This window comes from Musca autumnalis, unplaced genomic scaffold (assembly GCF_047663935.1).
Source record: "Musca autumnalis isolate F117 unplaced genomic scaffold, ASM4766393v1 scaffold_1, whole genome shotgun sequence".
Lineage (NCBI taxonomy): Eukaryota > Metazoa > Arthropoda > Insecta > Diptera > Muscidae > Musca > Musca autumnalis.
Genome location: NW_027411644.1, coordinates 239,187,484 through 239,208,970, shown reverse-complemented (window position 1 = coordinate 239,208,970; position 21,487 = coordinate 239,187,484). Strand labels below are relative to the sequence as shown.

At 36.2% G+C, this 21,487-nt stretch overlaps 1 protein-coding gene across 1 annotated transcript in view; it reads left to right on the top strand.

Moving 5' to 3' along the window:
• Positions 1 to 21,487, top strand: part of LOC141391121 (uncharacterized) — a 51,791-nt gene that overhangs the window by 8,685 nt on the left and 21,619 nt on the right. The window lies entirely within an intron of this gene.

The window sequence follows — 21,487 nt, the reverse complement described above, 5'->3', positions numbered from 1 at the left end:
TTCGGCTACTCACTTCAAGAGTTACCGTACGAAAATTTTTTCCGAACATTTTTGAACTTTTGTGGGGGAGGTACCTGAAGATGTGGACCGATATTGCTTATCTTCGAACTTAAGCTATGATTGGACAAAATATTACTAAGGCCAAATTTTGGACCGAATCGGCAGATCCGTTCGAGAGTTATCTTGCGCTCCAACCACCTCACACGGTGTCATAGGGGGTTTTTTCAACTTTGGGGCTATTTTCACAGGAAGTGTGGACTTGCCCCTGATAAAACTTGTACCGTCGTATGAGGGGCAGTGAATACAAGCTGCTAAAACAAAAATCAAAACGATTTGAAAGATGGTCCTAAACTTAACTTATCCCAAATTTTGTGTGGGAGGTACCCAAAGGAGTGGACAGATTAAGTCCATATTGGAAACTCATCTAAGTCCGGCAGACTTTTCATGATTTGCAAAGTAAGGACCAAATCGGTTACTCCCTTCAAGAGTTATCGTACGTACAAATTTTCCGAACATTTTCGAACTTTTGTGGGGGAGGTACCGGAAGGAGTGGACCGATATAACCCATCTTCGAACTTAAACTAAGTTTGGACAAAATATTACGAAAGCCAAATTATGGATCGAATCGGTTCACCCGTTCGAGAGTTATCGTGCGCACCAGCCAGACAGACGGACAGACAGACAGACAGACAGACAGACAGACGGACGGACATTGCTCAATCGACTCCAAATTGTCTAAAACACATTTCGTCCAAACATACTTGGGGTCTAAAAACATTATTTCGATGAGGCACATTTTTTGTATAAAAAAAAATTAAATATAAATAGTTATGTGTCTCGGGGTGTGTGTGTGTGTCTGTGTAAGATTGCGTCTATGAAACAAAACTCACACTGAATATCATAGTGCATGATGTTGTTACAAACCTACAAACAAACCAACCAACATAATGAACGTTGAAATAAACGTCTGTCTGTATGTCGCGTATGGCAGACAGACACACACACACTCACACACCGAAAACAAAGCATTGAAGTGTTGCTAGCATCAATGCTGAGGGTATAAAAATGTAAAGAACTTGAAAACATGCTAAGTCGATTTAGCATATTATTGTTTGGAGGCGTCGATATGACGAAGACCAAATTCTGGACCAAATCGGTTGAACAGTTCGAGAGTTATCGTGCTCTCCGACCGCCACATATGGGGTTTTTTTACACCTTTCGGGCTGTTTTCCCAAGAAATATGGACTTGGCCCTGAAAAAAACTTTTACCGTCGTAATGGAGGTAGCGAATGCAAATCGCTTCAACAAAAATCAAAGTGATTCGAGAGCAGGTCTTAAAGTGAACTTATCCGAAATTTTGTGTGAGAGGTACCGGAAGGAGTAGAAAAATAAAGTCCATATTCGAACCTGATCTACATCTGGTAGATATATTAGGACGTGCAAAGTATAGATTACATCGGTCACTCCCTTCAAGAGTTATCATGCGCAAAATTTTTCCGAATATTTTTTTGTTTTGTGGCGGAGGTACCTGAAGGAGTGGACCGATATAGTCCATCTTCGAATTTAAACTATGTTTTGATAAAATATTACGAAGGCCAAATTTTGGACCGAATCGACAGATTCGTTCGAGAGTTATCTTGCGCTCCAACCACTACACAAGGTGTCATAGGGGCTTTTTGCACCCTATTCCGGCCATTTTCTCAGGAAGTATGGACTTGCCCCTGATGAAATTTGTACCGTCGTATTAGGGAAAGTGAATACAAGTTGTTGAAACAAAAATCAAAGCGATTCGAGAGCAGGTCCTAAACTGAACTTATCCGAAATTTTGTGTGGGAGGTACCCGAAGGAGTGAACCGATTGAGTACATATAGGAACCTCATCTAAGTCTGGTAGAAATTTCACGATGACCAAAGTATGGACCAAATCGTTTACTGCCTTTAAGAGTTATCATGCCCACAAATTTTCCGAACATTTTGGAACTTTTGTGGGGGAGGTACCGGAAGGAGTGGACCGATATAGCTCATCTTCGAACTTAAACTAAGTTTGGACAAAATATTACGATAGCCAAAATTTGAACCTAATCGGTTCATCCGTTCGAGAGTTATCGTGCGCACCAGCCAGACAGACGGACAGACAGACAGACAGACAGACGGATGGACATTGTTAAATCAACTCCAAATTGTCTGAAACACATTTCGTCCAAACATACTTGGGGTCTAAAACCATTTTTTCGATGAGGTGTTCTGTACACACAAAACCTTTAAAGGGTCTTTTATTTATTCAAGACCAATCAAAGGCATTCTATCTATATAAAACCCTTCAGAGGTCTTCTACCTATAGAAGACGCTTCAAATGTGTTCTATTTATACAAGACCCATCAAAGGTCTTCATAGTTCTTCTATCTATAGAAAGCACTTTAAACGGGTTCTTTCTATAGAAAACCCCACCCAGATATTCTATCTATTGAAGACCACGACGAGATCTTTTGATAATTATAGCCCCCACCAAAAAAATACACACAAGACTCTCCTAAGGTCTTCTCCAAGTTCTCCAATCTATAGAAGACTCTTCAAAGGTTTTAATCTATAGAATACCCTTCAAACGTTCCTATCTATAAAAGACCGCTCAAAGGTCTTCTATCCATAGAAGACATATTCTATCCATAGACTAGCCTTCAAAGGTCTTCTATCTATACAAAACCCTTCAAAGGACTGTGTTCAAAATAATAGGAGTGCCCAAGGCGAATTTAAAAAGGCGATCCAAAAGGCGAATTCAGGCCGTAGTCTTCATTTGCTGTCAAAATTTTTTGGACGAAATACCGCCAAAATATAGAAGAAAACGGTAAAATATTCTTCACCAAGCTTAAATAAAGATGTTGTAAACACAAATTCTTGATAGAAGTGAAATAATTGTTATTAATTTTTGATTAAAAATATGTTTTGACAGCAAATGAAGACATCAGTTGGTATTATTGTATGTAGAAGGTCTTGCACCATGGGAGTGCCCATACACACCGATGGAATGATTAAATAAACCTGGTTACACTTCTCAATTTTGGCCTATTTTGTATTTGTTTAACATTGTTAATATCCCAACTTTAAATTCATTAACAGAAATGTGGCAATTTGTTTTAAATTTATTTACTCTCTACACCAACATTATAAAACGACAATAAAAATATTTTTATATAAGTTTAGGACCAAAATTGTGAATATTTTAGCTGTTAGTAGTGAATTCAATAGATTTGAAGGCTGTTTGAAAACAAAAATCCTTTGGATGTGGCTACAAACAGGAGATTATCCTTGCAGCAATTTTTCCCATAATTTGAGGGTAATTCAATTGATTTTATAAACAAAACTTTTATTGATTGGAGTTATTTAACATTCGGGCTGATGATTGGTACACCATAAGGTATTGTATTTTGATCCTTGTAAGGATCGATCATATAAACGTGTCTATAAGTCATTTATTCCTCGACCAAATTATGTTTTGGGGCCCTCAGCATCTTAACTACACGCAGAACAATTATTTTGTTTATATTTGAAAAATTGGATGATTGGCAGATATGAGCCATTTTTCTACACGCTTTGTTAAAAAGCAAACTTTAAAGACAAACTTTTGAAGTTGCCCTACGAAAATGTTTATTAGGTTTTGCATCGTATAAAACACAATTTTGTAATGGAACTAATCTAAATCAAGTAATAAAATAAATATAATAATAATAACAATAATAATAATAATAAAAACAAGTAAAAAAGTGTCAGTCGGCTTAGCCGACAGATATATACCCTCAGCCAATGTGAAGCGAAACTTTTACCTCCGGACAGATCGAATGTATTTAAGGCCTCTTCAGAATTTTGTGGCCCTTTTGGACATTTGAATTTGCCGACACAAATGTGGATTAGGAATTAACTGCACTAAGTTACAAATGTTGAACTTTTGTAGGGCAGGTACCCTTAGGGAGGACCGATATGGACCATTTTAGAAGTTAAACTAAATTTTGATAAAATATTAGGAGATCCAAAGTTTGGACCAAATTGGTTGCCCCATTCAAGTGATATCGTCCTAGCATTTTAGTGACATTTTTAAAATATTGGGGAGAAGTACCGAAAGTTGTGGACCGGTATTGCCCATGAAACTAAGTTTGGATATAATATGACGATACCAAACGTTGGACCAAATCGGTTGAACAGTTCGAGAGTTATCGTGTTCTCCTCCACATATGGTGACATAGGGGTTTTTTACACCTTTCGAACTGTTTTCCCAAGAAATATGGACTTGCCCCTGAAAAAAGTGACTCGAGATCAGGTCTTAAAGTGAACTTATCCGAAATTTTGTGTAAGAGGTACGAGAAGGAGTAGACAAATATAGTCCATATTCGAAACTGATCTATATCTGGTAGATATATTAGGATGTGCAAAGTATGGATTACATCGGTCCCTCCCTTCAAGAGTTATCGCGCGCAAATTTTTTCCGAACATTTTTGAAGTTTTGTGGGGGAGGTACCTGAAGGAGTGGACCGATATAGTCCATCTTCGAACCTAAACTATGTTTTGATCTTGAGCTCCAACCACTACACAAGGTGTCATAGGGGCTTTTTGCTCCTTTCCGGTCATTTTCTCAGGTAGTATGGACTTGCCGGGTGAAACTTGTACCGTAGAATGGGGGGAATTGAATACAAGTTGTTGCAACAAAAATCAAAGCGATTCGAGAACAGGTCCTAAACTGAACTGTTCCGCAATTTTGTGTGGGAGATACCCGAAGGAGTGGGCCGATTGAGTCCATATTGAAACCTCATCTAAGTGTGGTAGAAATTTCACGATGTGCCAAGTATGGACCAAATCGGTTACTCCCTTCAAGGGTTATCGTGCCCACAAATTTTCCGAACATTTTGGAACATTTGTGGGGGGTACCGGAAGGAGTGGACCGATATAGCTCATCTTCGAACTTAAACAAAATATTACGAAAGCCAAAATTTGAACCGAATCGGTTCATCCGTTCGAGATTTATCATGCGCACCAGCCAGACAGACAGACGGACGGACATTGCTAAATCAACTCCAAATTGTCTGAAACACATTTCGTCCAAACATACTTGGGGTCTAAAACCATTATTTCGATGAGGCACATTTTACCCATATGAAAGTGTATATGGGAAATGTTGCCAATTATTTCATATTCCATTTCAAAATTGATTTTTTTCTTTTCGCGCTACATTAACGATTTTTGGTACATAGGTTAAGAAAAAATTCCCCAGTACAAATCCGCTCGCGAGCAAATTTTTTTAAAAAAAAAATTATTATAAAAACGCTAATTATTTTATTGAGCACAATTGTCACGGAAAAGTTATCACGAAGTGACGTCATTAAGTAGATTGCATAATATTTGTAAAATGTTACTCAGCATTCGCGGAATTTACAAAAAATTGACAAAATTTTAAATGTAATCCGAATTTTTTGAAAATATAGGTCCATTTACCCGTCAAAAATTCCAAAAAAGTAACATTTTTAAATTAAGGGTAATCAAATGAGACCAAACTTATAATCATCGGGATAGTAGTTAGGATATTATAGCCAAAATAAGCACATATTTGTGTTACAAAAAACAAATTTTGGTTTGGAATGATAGTTTTCACCAGATCTCAGAATACTCGCTCGAATTTGCTCGAATTCCACTCGCGAGTGAAACTCTTCTCGAATTTGAGCAAGTTGAGGGAGGAAACTTGCCCCCTCCCCAGCGCCAAACAAAAACTTTTCCCACCCTCAAATAAACTTGCCCCAAACTAACAAAAAATATTGCACCCAAAAAAATTACCACTTCCCCCCCAAATTTTCACTCGCGAGTAAATCGGAGCTCTGGTTTTCACATGCATTCTAGAGTTGAAAATATTGGAAAAATTCTATAGGAGTACTTCTTTTATTTTTCTTGAAACTCCCATGAAAATGGGCGAATTTTGCTTTATCTACATTCACATAGAAGGTTTCCCATTGAGGATAGTTATCGGGTTGTTGAAATAAATCATTAGACTTCTTAAACGGAAATAGAGTTCAAATAAACCGTTTTAACTTATATGCATTATTAAAATATGTGTAAATCGCGTTATTATCAAAATCGTTTTGTCCGCATGTGTTTTTCATGTACAGCGAGACCATATCTTTTAATTTGTATATATTTTTCGAAATATAATTTGGACGCTAAGATGTAGCATCGGCTGCATCTTAGCATTAAAAAATCTATAAAACATCGCAAATTTGCGCAAAGTTCATACAATTTCGTTCCGCATCCGGTTTTAGTGTCACCATGAAAATCTGCATCGATATATACCTATTTCAAGGCAATCAGTCAGGAACCGTCGATGTAGCATCACACACTATTTTTGGGATAAAATGAATGTAGTTCACTTATCAGTGAAGTTTTTAAATCACAAATCGAGAGAAAACAAAAAAAGTCACGTTGGCTTCAACCCATTTTTACCCATTTTTATACCCTCCACCATAGTATGGAGGGTATATTAAGTTTGTCATTCCGTTTGTAACACATCGAACTAATCATTTGCGACCCTATAAAGTATATATATTCTTGATCAGGATAAAATTCTAAGACGATCTATCCATGTCCGTCTGTCTGTCCGTCTGTCCGTCTGTTGTAATCACTCTAGCGTCCGCAATAATTGAGATAGAGTGCTGAAATTTTGCACCCGAGGGTCTTTTTTCCATAGGCAGGTTAAGTTCGAAGATGAGCTACATCGGTCCACTATTTAGTATAGCCCCCATATAACGGTACCTCCGGATTTGAGGTTTTTTGACGTTCTTCGCCACATTTGCAGACCGAATTAGCTATAATTTAGCACTTGGGGTTCCTAGTGATCAACAAACTTATATCCCAAAGGATATGGACATAGGTCCATGTTTTGGTATAGTCCCCATATAACGGTACCTCCCGATTTTCGGTATTTTGAGAATTTTAGCCACAATTTTTAACCGCACTATCTGCAATTTGACATTGGAGGTTCTCAGTGGTCATGAAAGATCTCCACGAAACATCGTCAATATAGGTCCATGTTTTGGTATAGCCCCCATATATCGGTACCTCCCGATTTTCGGTATTTTGAGCATTTTAGCTACAATTTTTAACCGAACTAGCTGTAATTTGTCATTTGAGGTTCTCAGTGGTCACGAAATATCTCCACCAAACATCGGCAACATAGGTCCATGTTTTGGCATAGCCCCCATATAACGGTACCTCCCGATTTTCGGTATTTTGAGAATTTTAGCCACAATTTGTAACCGAACTATCTGCAATTTGACATTTGAGGTTCTCAGTGGTCATGAAACATCTCCACCAAACATCGTCAACATAGGTCAATGTTTTGGTATGGCCCCGTTATAACCATACCTACCGATTTTCGGTATTTTGAGCATTTTAGTTTCAATTTTTAACCGAACTATCTGTAATTTGACATTTGTGGTTCTCAGTGGTCATGAAATATCTCCACGAAACATCGTCAACATAGGTCCATGTTTTGGTATAGCCCCCATATATCGGTACCTCCCGATTTTCGGTATTTTGAGAATTTTAGCTACAATTTTTAACCGAAATAGCTGTAATTTGACATTTGAAGTTCTCAGTGATCATAAAACATCTCCAACGAAACATCGTCAACATAGGTCCATGTTTTGGTATAGCCCCCATATAACGGTATCTCCCTATTTTCGGTATTTTGAGAATTTTAGCTGCAATTTTTAACCGAACTAGCTGTAATGATCGGTATTTTGAGAATTTTAGCTACAATTTTGTCTATTCAAAAATATTCGTCAATATAGGTCCATGTTTTGGTATATCCCCCATATAACTGTACCTCCCGATTTTCGGGATTTTCGTCACGAAAATTCTTCACTAAAATTCGTGGTTGTATATTGTACAATTTAAATGCTTTTGGATAAAATGAAATATTTTTAGACTTGACAAAAAATAGTGGCCTTCAAAGTTGATTTGCGTGGAAGCTGTGGCAATATTTATGTTAAACAAGTAAAAAGTCGTTAAGTTCGGCTGGGCCGAACTTTTTATACCCTCCACCATAAAATAGTATTAATTAAAATGGAATAATTAGGGTCCTTTCACAATTTTAGGTGGAACAACTTTTCGACCATGGATAAATTCCTAGTGTCTCCCACAATTGCTTAAACTACATTGTGAACACAAATATTGGGGCAGGGATAATTCCTTTTGGAAATGAAAGCCCTTGGTGTGTGTACATTAATAACCCCGAAGGACAGATGCGCCGTGAGTCGAACTACCGCGTTATGGCGTGATGAAGTTTTTGCAAGAGACCGTGTAAGCCATCATGAATTAGCATTATATCTTTGTTTTTTGTTTTTGTAGAGCACTTAAGCAACAGTGAACAAAGATATAACGCTAATTCCTGATGGCCCACAGGATCTCTATCAAAAATTTTATCACGCCGTAACGCGGAAGTTCGACTCACGGCGGATCTGTCCTTCGGGGTACATAATATACTCACCAAGGCCTTTCTTCCCCAAGAGGAATTTTCCGTGCCCCAGACTTACACCACCATTTTGTTGCACAGTGTTATCTAAACTAATCTAACAAAATGTGTTCAGCTGGGTGAAAGGTACCACCAACGGGGCTATATCAAAGAGTCAACCTATCTTTAAATTTTTTTGGCGGAAAAGTTTTATAGCTGCAGGGAACTTCAAGAGTCAAATTGAGGGTAGTTTCATCAAAACAATGTAGACCCTCAAAAATATGTATATGTTTTGTATATGTTATCTACCTATAGAAGACACTTGCAAGACCTTCTATCTCTGGACAGCCCTTCAAGAGACTTCTGTCCATAGAATATCTTTCAAAGGTCTTAAATATACAAAATACATTTTTAAGACATATCATCTACAGTAAAATGTTTAATGCTCGTATTCGATTTTATTTCAAATCATTTCAGTTTACTCTTCACATCTCTGCACACTTTCCGCTTTAATAGAAAAATTTCAAAAAACATTCGAAATACTTCTCAGAACTCTCTAAATTGTTGAATGCTACATTTAAAATTAAATACCACACTTAAAGTGCTAAAGAAACCCCTAAGGAAATTAGTGGTTGAAAAAGGTCACATTATCTACCATTCTTAATCTTAAAAAAAAAAAAAACAAACCTAAAAAACAATTTAGTTGTGCGCGCCATTTAGTTGTGGTCTTGTCGTTAATTATTAAGAAGAACCTAAAGATTCTTATCAGCCTAGAAAAAAATAAAACATATTGTTGAAAGAAGCCAACGTTACACACATAAGCTGTTCTGAGCAGTTGTTAAGTGAGTACAAACACAATGTCATTGGGCGTGCGGAAAGAATTTCAAAATATGATTATTTTCTTTTTGTTTTTTTCCAAAACATAATATATGTACGCATGACCCTTAAAATCATCAAGAAGGCATTAGTATGAGATTTGATAAAAAACACAAGTGAAATTATGACTGGTTAGTTGGTTATGTGAGAGGAGGATTTATTTTTGCTCTACGAATTGTTAAACAAAATTATGGATGAATGTTAATGTTCTTCGATATTTTTGATAAGTTATAACAAAATGTAGATCTGGAAATTTCCAATCTCCAATATCAAGTGGAACATTTAGTGAAATGTTGTTGCGTGTGATGCATCATATTTTGTTGGAAGATGATAACCTTATATTTGTCCATGTTGTTAATGTAGTGCATTTGTCTGGGAAATGCAGGAGCATTTGCCTTCAATATTTATCAAACTACTTGGAAATGGTTTATTAATATAAATAGCATTTCCATTTGTTTTACGTTTTATGTTAATAAACAACATTTTGAAGATAAGAAAGTTTAAAGTTAAATACTTTAATATGTAATGGACATTTGGGATTTTCCAAATCTGAAGTGTCCATCGTGCGAGTGTTGTGTGCAGTGATGTTTATATGATGCATCCTGTGTATTTTGATAGGTGATATACAAACATATTTAATGCAAATGATGGTTGGAGACATATGTCAAGGAGATGATAATTTATTTATTCTTTGTTTTTTTCAAAGCTTATCTTCGGTCTCAAACGAAAAACCAATATTACGGTAAATCTTAAGAAAGATATGGAGTTGGATCGGTCACAATCTAGGCAAGCCTCAACATAGCATTCCAAGAATAGTGCTAGAATGGAACCCACAGTGCAGCGAAGCCCAGGACGCCCAAGCATAAATTGCGTATAACAAGGATGAAGGAACTACATGAACAAAATAACTCATTTCATGACGTAAAATCATTGTGCCACAACAAACCATTGTACAAAACTCTTGTAGAAGCCCTATGTACCCAAGTGGAATACTAAAGGGGAGTACACACTATCAATCAAAAATGACAGCCAACGTAATTTTAGGACAATTTTCCGACAAATAACAACTTTTATTTAGCGAAAAACCTTTTAAATACAACACATACGGTATTATTTAGATATTACAAAAGAAATTTTTCAGTTAGGCTTTGATATTAACGAAATAGACCTCGATGACTGTCAGTTTTGCTTGTCAATGTGTACTATACTTAAAGGAAAAAATCGTTGGTCACAGGTCATTGAGACAAAGAAAGAATTAAGCGGTGTGGATTGATAGCAAAAATTCTGTCTTTTTCGGGAATGTCCATCGCTAATCTTTTTGGTTTTTCTTCTTAAATATTGGAAATTTTTTGTCGAACTACCTTTTTAAATTTTCCATTAATTTTCAAGTTTATTCATCCTTTTTATGCTAAAGAAAAACAAAAAACGCCGTTCTAAAAAGCTGTGGGCGTCTTTCATGTAATTAAAACCATTGTTGCATTCCATTTTCTTTTGTGAAACAAAATAAATAGTACCTTTGTTTTGGCGGGAGTTGTTTAAAGTTGTACTTGGTGGAGATAAGACCGATACACAAAAAAAAAAAAACGAATGCCTGTAAAAATAAATGATTTGATTGTCTAAGTCTGGAGTTTCCCCCATTGGCTTAACTTCATCACTTTCCTCTTTGCAGAGAAAAATGTTTACAAAACGCACTGACAGCTTGCAAAATTAACTGATCGCTACCAATATCATGATTTCATCCCGGCGAAGGGAATTATCAATTGGCTTTTCAGTTTTTGAAATGATGAATTTTTAGTGAAAACCTGAACTCTTTAAGCATCGAGTATTCTCATGTTAATGAGAATGATGCTCACTTTTCGGCTTTCCCAAAAAACACCAGAACAAAATATTTGCAAGCTGACAGCACGATTCAACTAAGAAATCATCGATTTCTGTTAAGTTGAAATAACATCAACACAGTTACCTGTGAGTATGTCGTTGGAATTTTATTTACAAAATTCCGTTTTGCGCGAGCCTTCGCTGTTTTGTGTTTGTTTTGTTTTAGTTGAAGATTCAATCATATGATTGTCTAAGTCTGGAGTTTCCCCCATTGGCTTAACTTCATCACTTTCCTCTTTGCAGAGAAAAATGTTTACAAAACGCACTGACAGCTTGCAAAATTAACTGATCGCTACCAATATCATGATTTCATCCCGGCGAAGGGAATTATCAATTGGCTTTTCAGTTTTTGAAATGATGAATTTTTAGTGAAAACCTGAACTCTTTAAGCATCGAGTATTCTCATGTTAATGAGAATGATGCTCACTTTTCGGCTTTCCCAAAAAACACCAGAACAAAATATTTGCAAGCTGTCAGTGCGTTTTGTAAACATTTTTCTCTGCAAAGAGGAAAGTGATGAAGTTAAGCCAATGGGGGAAACTCCAGACTTAGACAATCATATGATTGAATCTTCAACTAAAACAAAACAAACAATAAATGATTTGTTAAAATTTTCGATTGCTTGTGTGGAGCCGGGATGAAATCATGATATTGGTAGCGATCAGTAAAATTTTGCAACACTGTCAGTTCGTTTTGAAAAACATTACTCTCTGTAATAGAGGGTAATAAATGAAGTTGAGCCAATGGGGGAAGGCTCAACTTCATTTATTACCCTCTATTACAGAGAGTAATGTTTTTCAAAACGAACTGACAGTGTTGCAAAATTTTACTGATCGCTACCAATATCATGATTTCATCCCGGTGAAGGGAATTATCAATTGGCTTCTCAGTTTTTGAAATGATGCCTTTTTAGCGAAAAACCGAACTCTAGTTGTTTGTTTGTAGTTTGTTAAAATTTCATTTAATACTTTTGACAACCTGTGGAAAAAGCTGTTGGCTCTCCATAAGACGATATATCGGTTTGGGTTTCTAAAAGAAATCCCTTTGGCTTTTATGAGAAGACCTTTTATGAGAACGAAGTTATTTTCATAGTGGACATGGAAATAACTTCGGTGTCCTACGAGAATACTTTTGTGTCTTCAATGAAAAAAAAAAATGTATCTTTTTAGCCATCCTCTGGAAGAAGACCAGTGGTCTTCTATGAAAATAATTGTGGTCTTTTATCAGACCAACTTTGTGCCTCTTATGAAAAACTTTATGGCTCTATTAGGGCTATGACTCTTTGGCATTTTTTCTCAAAAATGACTTCCTGTAGTGAGAATGAATGAACTTTTGCCTATTAATGTCTAAAATAACATTCATTCAATTTTATTCAAAAAAAGGTTCCGCACAAACCACTTCAACTTTTTTGTGAAAAAATACTATGAAATGGAAAAAAATCTCAAAAAATTATTTCTTGTTGCATGTATGACCTTTTTCCTGCTAATAACTAAAGTAAGTTTTATTCCATTTAAATGTTAAAAAACGTCCCGCAGACCACTTTTAATTTTTAATATATATGAAATAATAAATAAATACATACATATATATAAACAAGTAAAAAAGTATCAGTCGGCTTTGCCGTCAGAGATATACCCTCAGCCTGTGTGGATAGAAATACTTTTTTTCCAAAAAAAAAAACTTATGTACATATTCAGGTGGGATTTCAAAATTTTGGGCGTATGAACCAACAAAAGTATAGATGGGATTAAAGCTCAAAAATTTGCGGGGATAACGATAGATAGGGCTTTTTTATCACACTAACATACGAAAAACATAAAATCGCTGTAAACAGGGCCACTAGGAAAACCTTCGGTAAAAATGTCCAAAGGATCCTCGAACAGACCCTTAACCACACCAAAATGTTGAACATTTGTGTAGGTGGTACCACAAGGATTGGACAGATAGGGCGCAAATTTAAACATAAACTAAGTTTCCACAATATTTAGAGATCCAAAGTTTGGACCAAATCGGTTGCTATGTCTATGAGAAATCGCGCGCACCATTTTAGCGAATATTTTTGAACTTTTGTGGGGGAGGTATCGGAAGGAATGGACCTATAAGCACCACCATCGATTTTCAGCTAATATTCGAAGAAATATTATAATATCCAAAGTGTGGACGAACGCAGTATTCGGTTCGAGCACAACAGCCACTACATATCGACACCTCCAAATAATAGTATGCTAAGTCTAAAATGTGAGTTTTGCAGGAGAAGCTCTCAAAGTTTGGAAATTTGTTTGAACTTCAGTACTATGCTAAGTCAATATTTGTTTATAACTTCTGTTCGGATTGACCGATCATTACCAAAATTAGACAGAATTTAAGTTACAGGACGTTTGACACCTCCAAATAATAGTTTGCTAATTCTGAAAAGCGAGTTTTGCAGGACAAGCTCTAAAAGTTTGGAAATTTCTTTGACCTTCAGTACTATGCTAGGGAAATATTTGTTTATAACTTCTGTTCGGATTGTCCGATCATTACCAAAATTTGACAGAATTTAAGTTAAAGGACGTTAAATATAAAAATGCAAAGAACTTGAAAACATGCTAAGTCTACTTAGCATACTATTGTTTGGAGGCGTCGATATGGTGCCGTAGGAGTTTTTTTTACAACTTTCGGGCTGTTTTCTCAAGGAGTATGTACTTACCCCTGAAAAAGCTTTTACTCTCGTAATTGGGGCAGCGAATGAAAGTTGCTTCAACAAAAACAAAGTGATTCGAGAGCAGGTCTTAAAGTGAATTTATCCAAAATTTTGGATGGGAGGTACCCGAAGGAGTGGACAAATATAGTCCATATTCGAACCTGATCTATATCTGGTCGATATATTAGGATGTGTAAAGTAGGGACCAAATCTGTCACTCCCATTAAGAGTTATCGTGCGCACAATATTTCCCGAACATTTTTGAGATTTTGTGGGGCAAGTACTTGAAGGAGTTTGCACAAAATATTACGAAGGCCACCTTTTGGACCGAATCGGCAGATCCGTTCGAGAGTTATCTTGCGCTTCAACCACTACACACGGTGTCATAGGGTTTTTTTGTATGGACTTGTCCCTGATGAAACTTATAGCGTCGTATGGGGGGCAGAGAATACAAAAATCAAAGCGATTGGAGAGCAGATCCTAAACTGAACTTTTCCGAAATTTTGTGTGGGTGGTACCCGAAGGAGTGAACCGATTGAATCCATATTGGAACCTCATCTGGTCTGGTAGAAATTTCACGATGTGCAAAGTATGGACCAAATCGATTACCGATTACCGAACTTTTGTGGGGGAGGTACCGGAAGGAGTGGACCGATATAACCCATCTTCGAACTTAAACTTAGTTTGGACAAAATATTACGAAAACCAAATTTTGGACCGAATCAGTTATCGAGAGTTATCGTGGCTAAATCAACTCCAAATTGTCTGAAACACATTTCGTCCAAACATACTTGAGGTCTAAAACTATTATTTCAAGGAGGCACAATTTTCCCGTATGAAAGTTTATATACCCTCGTTAGCATGAATGCTGAGGGTATACAAATATATATAAAATGATATATATGTAATAATACAATAATAAAATTAGTGAGAAACAAACCGTAATGTCATTTTGGGTATTTTGTGTGCCCCTATACCTTGTTTTCAGTTAAGTATTTCACAAAATTGCCCCTATACATTGTTTTCAGTTAAGTATTTGCTTACAATGACTTCACAAAATTATCAAAAGTTATAAAAATACGAGGTTGTAAAATAGTCATAACCCTAGGCTCCATGTCTCCTTTAAGGAAACCGTGGTGATTTGTATGAGACGGTTCCTGAACTTTTACAAATAGGCCTTTCTACCTTATATGAAAAAAAAATTTGTGCTTTCCTTTAAAATAACTATCATCTACTTTAAGGATACCGAAATGTCTTCTTTGAGAAATCCTCTGGCCTTCTTTGAATGAACCATGAGGCGATTTTTAGCCTCCTATAAAAAATACTATGACCTTTTACGAGAAGACTTCTGGTCTTCTGTGAGAATAATGAATGGAGCTATATTTTTCTGTGATTTCTTCTACGACTATACCTCTAGCCTTCAATGAGTAAACGTTGGTCTGCTATAAGTAGACATCTGAGTTTCTATGAGAAGACCTCAGGTATTTTGCACGTAGCCATCTGGTCTTTAACACGTAGACCTCTAATCTTCTACACGTAGACCTATGACCTTCTATGAGTACACCTATTTTCTTCTAGGATAAGGAAGACTCCCGGTCCCAGCATCTACGATAAGGAAGACCTCTGGTCTTCTACAATAAGGAAGGAATCTGGTATTATATGAGAAGATCTCAGGTCTGGTATAAGACGATTTTGATATTCTATAAGTAGACTTCTGCTCTTCTGTGAGAATATCTCTGGTTTTCTATGAAAAGACTTCTGGACTTCTGTCCGAAGAACTCTGCTCTTCTATTAGAAGACCTGTAACCTTCCAAAAGTATTCCTCTCGCCTTCTATGTATAGAACTCTAAATCTTCTAAGAAAAGATCCTTTGTATTTTATGAGAAGACGTCTGGTCTTCTATGAGAAAACCTGTGGTAATCTATGATAAAACCTCAAGTCTTCTTATGGACAACCTCTGGACTTCTATGAGAAAACCTCTGGTACTATATAAGAAAACATCTGGCCTTATATGAGGAAACCTTTACTTTTTCATGAGAAGTCCATCGGTCTTCCATGAGAAAACCGTGGGTATTTTATAAGAAGACAACGATAAAACATCTGGTCTTCTTTTAAAATACGTATGGTCTGCTATGAGAAGACCTTTGGTCTTCTACGTGAAGGCCTCTGGTCTTCTACGCGAAGACATCTGGTCTTCTTTGAGAAGAACTCTAGTCGTTTAGTCTTCTATGAGAGGATCTCTTCTGGCTTTATATGAGTAGACCATTGGTTTTCTATGAGAAAATTTCAGGTCTTCTATGAGAACACATCTGGTCCTCTTTGAGAAGACCATTGGTCTTCTATGTGAAGACGTCTAGTTTCCGATAAGAATACATTTGGGCTTCTATAAGAAAACCTGTGGTCTTCCATGAGCAACCTTTGGTCTTCTCTGAGAAAAGCCCTGGTTCTACACGAGTAGGCATCTGGTCTTCTATGAGAGGTATCTGATCATCTATGGGTAGACCTTTTGTCTTCTATGATAAAACAGTTTGTCTTCCATGAGAAGACCTCTAGTGATTTATTAGAAGACTACTGGACTTCTATGAGAAGACCTCTGGTGTACTATTTGAAGACCTCTGGTCTTCCATAAAAAGACCTCTGTTCTTCAATCCGAAGACCTATGTTCTTCTATCGGAAGACCTCTGTTATTCAACGAGAAGATCTCTGTTCTTATTTAGAAGTCCTCTGGTTTTCTATAAGAAGACCTCCGGCGTCCTATGAGAAGGCCTTGTTTTTTATGAGAAGTCATCTGGTCTAATATCTGCTCTTCTATGAGAAGACCTAAGGTTTTCTATGAAAACACCTCTTCTATGAGTAGACCTACTTCTATATGATGACCTCTGGTATTCTATGAGGAGACCTCTGGTATTCTATGAGAAGACCTTTGGTCTTCTATAAGAAGACCTCTGGAATTCTAAGAGAAGATTTCGGGTCTTCTAAGGGATGGCCTCTTCACTTCTTTGCGAAGACCTCATTTCTCCTCCTCCTCATTTAGTCCTCTATGAGACCTTTTGTCTTCTATTAGAAGACTTCTGGTGCTCTATTAGAACACCTATGGCCTTCTAGAGGGAAACCGCTCGTGTTCTCTGTCATATATGAAAATACCTTTGCGTCTTTTATGAGAAGACCATTGAGCTTTTGATGTGAATACTTTAGTCTTCTATGAAAATGTGCTATATGAGAAGGACTTTGGTCTTCTATCCACCATTAAAGTTCAGAAAAGTGTTGAACTTTTGAGGAGGAGGTAGCTGAAGGAATGGACCGGCTTTGTCCATGTTAATCTGGATCAATTCGTCAATTTTAGTTGGTCGCCGTAGGTTTTCTTAGAGCTGATGAGTCGTGATGTCAGGAAGCCCTTGTTTGAACAGCCCTTAAACAGTACTTCCGGATGTACTGGAAGACTTAGCCCATTTATTATGTTACCTTAGGTTTGATTGAAATATTACCAGGAGATCGGACTAAAGTTCAACTGTATGCCTAGGGGAATCGACTCGATTAAACGATTCTTCTTTCCAAACATCTAAAAGGAAAATTGTAGAACGAAGTGCATGCAACTTGGTGAACAAACAAAACGTGTCAAGTCCGATCAACAATACAATTTGTTGTGATTAAAGCTGAAGGCCCAAAAACATCGCCCCGAAAGAACTGAAACAAACCTGCTGGTTGCGTTTTTTTTTTTTTTTTTTTTTTGTAATTTGCCGATAGTTTCGATGATATCATCGGAGCAGTTGCCTAAACAGACTGTTATGATGACGAAATTTTTGAGGCCCGAAGTAATAGTGAAAATGAAAATTTTGTCTGAGGAAAACTCCCTTCTCTGTCTCACTCAACTTGAGACAGACTATTTTGAATATTATAATTTTTTAAACGTTAAGGACGATTGGTACTTGTTATAGAGGTATATAACTTTTTTGAGGGTCGAAAATCTAAAAAAAAATATTTATTACGGACCATCTCTGAAGTGCATATACCGTCGTTGGCTTATAAGTTGAGAAAAAATGTTTTCATCAAGAAGAAGCTATTTGCATTACTATTTTATATCAACGCTTAAAGATATCCAACTAGACATGGATATGTCAATTTCTCACAATCCACTCCTTCGAACAATTTTATTATTTTCCTTGAGTGTAAAATTTAGAACAAGATTACATTATTCAACGAAAAAAGTTATAATGTTTCTTAAAAAAAGAAACGTGAGAGTGTGCGTGTATACTATATTTTGGCATGTATACCCACCTGGGTGAACTTCATGGGAAGTTTAATGACAGACCCAATGTTAACTTTGTTTCGTTAGTGTTTTTTTTCTCTCTCAACTTGTTTTAACATGCTTTTCATGTTTTTGGGGTATATATGAGGCGCTCAGCGCCAAAACGGCCTAACCCACAAAGAAATGATTCTGAGAAAAACGAAATTGAAAGAAAACAAGTTTTTAAAATATTTGTATATTTTTTTTATAAATCATAAATACATATTAGTTGTAATATTTGTTTTAGGTTAATCATTAGGTATTAGTTTACATAGATAAAGACTGTTTTAAACAGTTAATAAAAAAATTAAAGTGGCTTAGGCCGTTTTGGCATCCATTTAAAAAATATATATTGATAGGAACTGAGGGTTAGGCCATTTTGTCTCCATTTATTAAAACAACAAAAGTTCTTCAGATGAATAATAAAAATAACTGTTAATTGATACATATTAATAATAATTATTGGTCTTCTTCCTGGATATCTTCATCTTCGGCTCTCGAATTTGTTTTTAAATTATTATAGAATGCATGATTTATAGGAGGTATGAACTCTTTGAGTTCCTGTAAATCCTTAAACTTTGCAGCTTCAATGAATCTTCCTCCCGGATAAAGCGGTTCCAATTCAAAATGTACGTACTTGCCTGAGTTCCTTTTTGAAATATCAACTTCTTTAAATAAAGCATTTATGTAATTTGAATATTTGTATTGAATCATAAATGGCTTCGCATTTTGGAATCGAAGACACTGAATCTAAAACCATTCAACTTTTGAAGTTTTGTCTTAGGAGATTTTTCTGTTTGATACTAGTTTCTCAATTGGGGATATGCTTTTATTTCATCTGTCGCCATCATTACCAAGTGGAATGGTTCCCTTTTTTGCCGTGAGGACTACACGATCCCAATCATCAGGCGTAAAAATGTCCTTATAATATTTTTTCCCTTTTTTTTTGAAAGGGCGAATATAATTTTTAGTGATTTTTTAGTAATTTTCTCGTTTTTCCTTTTCAATGACACCAAAATCTTGATCGCATGGTAGGAATGACTGGCCAGACACTACAAATTTGTGGTCTATATGTTCCACTGAGAAGTCGAATTATTGACCATGTATGTGCAAATAGTGTTCATTCTTATGATACGGTTTTGGCCACCACATTGATCCCTATTCATTATTAACTTCTTACATTCTACATTGACGCCAGGGCGTCAAATTCTTCTCGAAAATGTATTTTTATATTATTTTTCAAATATACTCCTGACTAAAACGTAACATGCGTTTTTGGTCTAACCCACACGTATTTTTTATTTCCAGTATTCGATTTTGCCTATGTGGCTTAGGCCATTTTGGCGTCCACATTTTTTCAAACTTTCAGTAAAGGGAAAACAGTTTTCGGCATGTAGAATAACATAGGGTTAACATATGCAATAGGGAATTTTTTAGTATATATTTCAATAGGTTCCTGTTCGATCAGCATAGTCAGTTTGATTTTTTTGAAAATGTGGGTTAGGCCGTTTTGGCGCTGAGCGCCTCATATTTTCATGTTACCTTTCGTCGTCATTGTTGTTGTCATCGCCTTCGCTTTTTGCCGCCGCTTGTCTGGAAAATAAATAGTCGTCGACGTCTACTTCAAAATGTTTTAAACCATTCTTGGGTTCTTGGCATTGTGCGTACCTTTCTTTCCATGGCCATGACTAGATTTTTAGATGGTTGGTTTTTAATATGACTATATTTTTGGGTTGTTTGTTTGGGATTTGGTTTGAGTTCTAGGTGGGGGAACAGAAGAATATGTTGTTGCTTAATGTTTTACTGACCACCTTTGTTTTTTTTTGTATTAATTGTTGCTTTTGTGGGGGCGTTAAAGGAAGATGATGCGGCTATTTCTGTTAGGCCAATGTAAACGTTCATTTAATGAGGTCGACCAACCATTACTGTGCTGTTGGGACGTTCGTATTTTTTTCATTTTATGGTAATTGGTCTCTGTTGAGTTGGTTATCTTTACCAAAAAAATATGTGTTTGCAAAGAAAACCAAAGATAAACTCAAGAAGAAAAAAGGTGGAAAAACTGCGGTCTAATTTTTCCCATAATGAATTTGTGGTTTAATTTATTGCACTGCAGCAGCTATTAACGGTGGTAAAAGATGTAAATATGCCGCATAGGATTTGCTAAGAAGTACAAGGAAAGGGGAATGAAACTCAAATGAAATATGTATGCTACAGTTTAGGGGAACAATGTGGAACAGGTATAAAGTACACAATAGATAAATGAGAGCAGGAAGGAAATAAGATTTAATTTCTTTTTGGAGATTTGAAGAGTTTTTTAAATTTTTGTGGAGGAGAATTGCTGTCTTACATTTTATAGATTCGTATACTGAATCCCATCGATTTAAAATATTCTTAACGTTTGTCACTTCATCAACCGACTTGACATTTTTATAGAACACATAAATACATGCTTTGAAAAGGCTGCACAAAACAGTCATACACTTCATACAGTAGGCAGTAAGGGAACTAACTGATAAGTAACTGATAAAAGTTGAAGGAGAATCTGCTAAAGTGGGTCTGGCAGTAAACGGCGACAAGACCAAGTTGATGGTGTCGATGCGCGATGCGTCCATAGGAACTTGGACCAACTGTGGAAATTGGTTCCTGTAATTTTGAGGTAGTTAAAGACTTGGTCTACCTCGGCATAAACATAACAAACAATATCGGTTGTGAAATACGAATATGAATTGTATTAAACTGCTTTCTTAAGCCAACATAGCATCTGGCTTAAGCAAGCAGTTTAAAAACAAAGCCACATCTCGTCAAACAAAAGTAACACTTTACAAAACTTAGATACTACCCGAGCCAATGTATGGAAGTATGGATACATGCGCAAGCAGATAAGGCATTAAAATTGACGGAGTTATAGCAAAATCGGGGAAAGATATATATGGCGACTATATCCAAATCTGAACCGATTTCTTTGGAAATCGGTAGAGCTACTCAGGGGCCTAAGAAAATATTACATATTAAATTTGAAGGCTATTCGATCAAAATTGACCGAGTTATAGCAAAATCGGGGAAAGATATATATAGGGGCTATATCCAAATCTGAACCGATTTTTGTGAAAATCGGTAGAGCTACTCCGAGGCCTAAGAAAATATTACATGTTAAATTTGAAGGCTATTCATCAAAAATTGAGCGAATTATAGCAAAATCGGGGAAAGATATATATAGGGGCTATATCCAAATCTGAACCGATTTTTGTGAAAATCGGTAGAGCTACTCCCGGGCCTAAGAA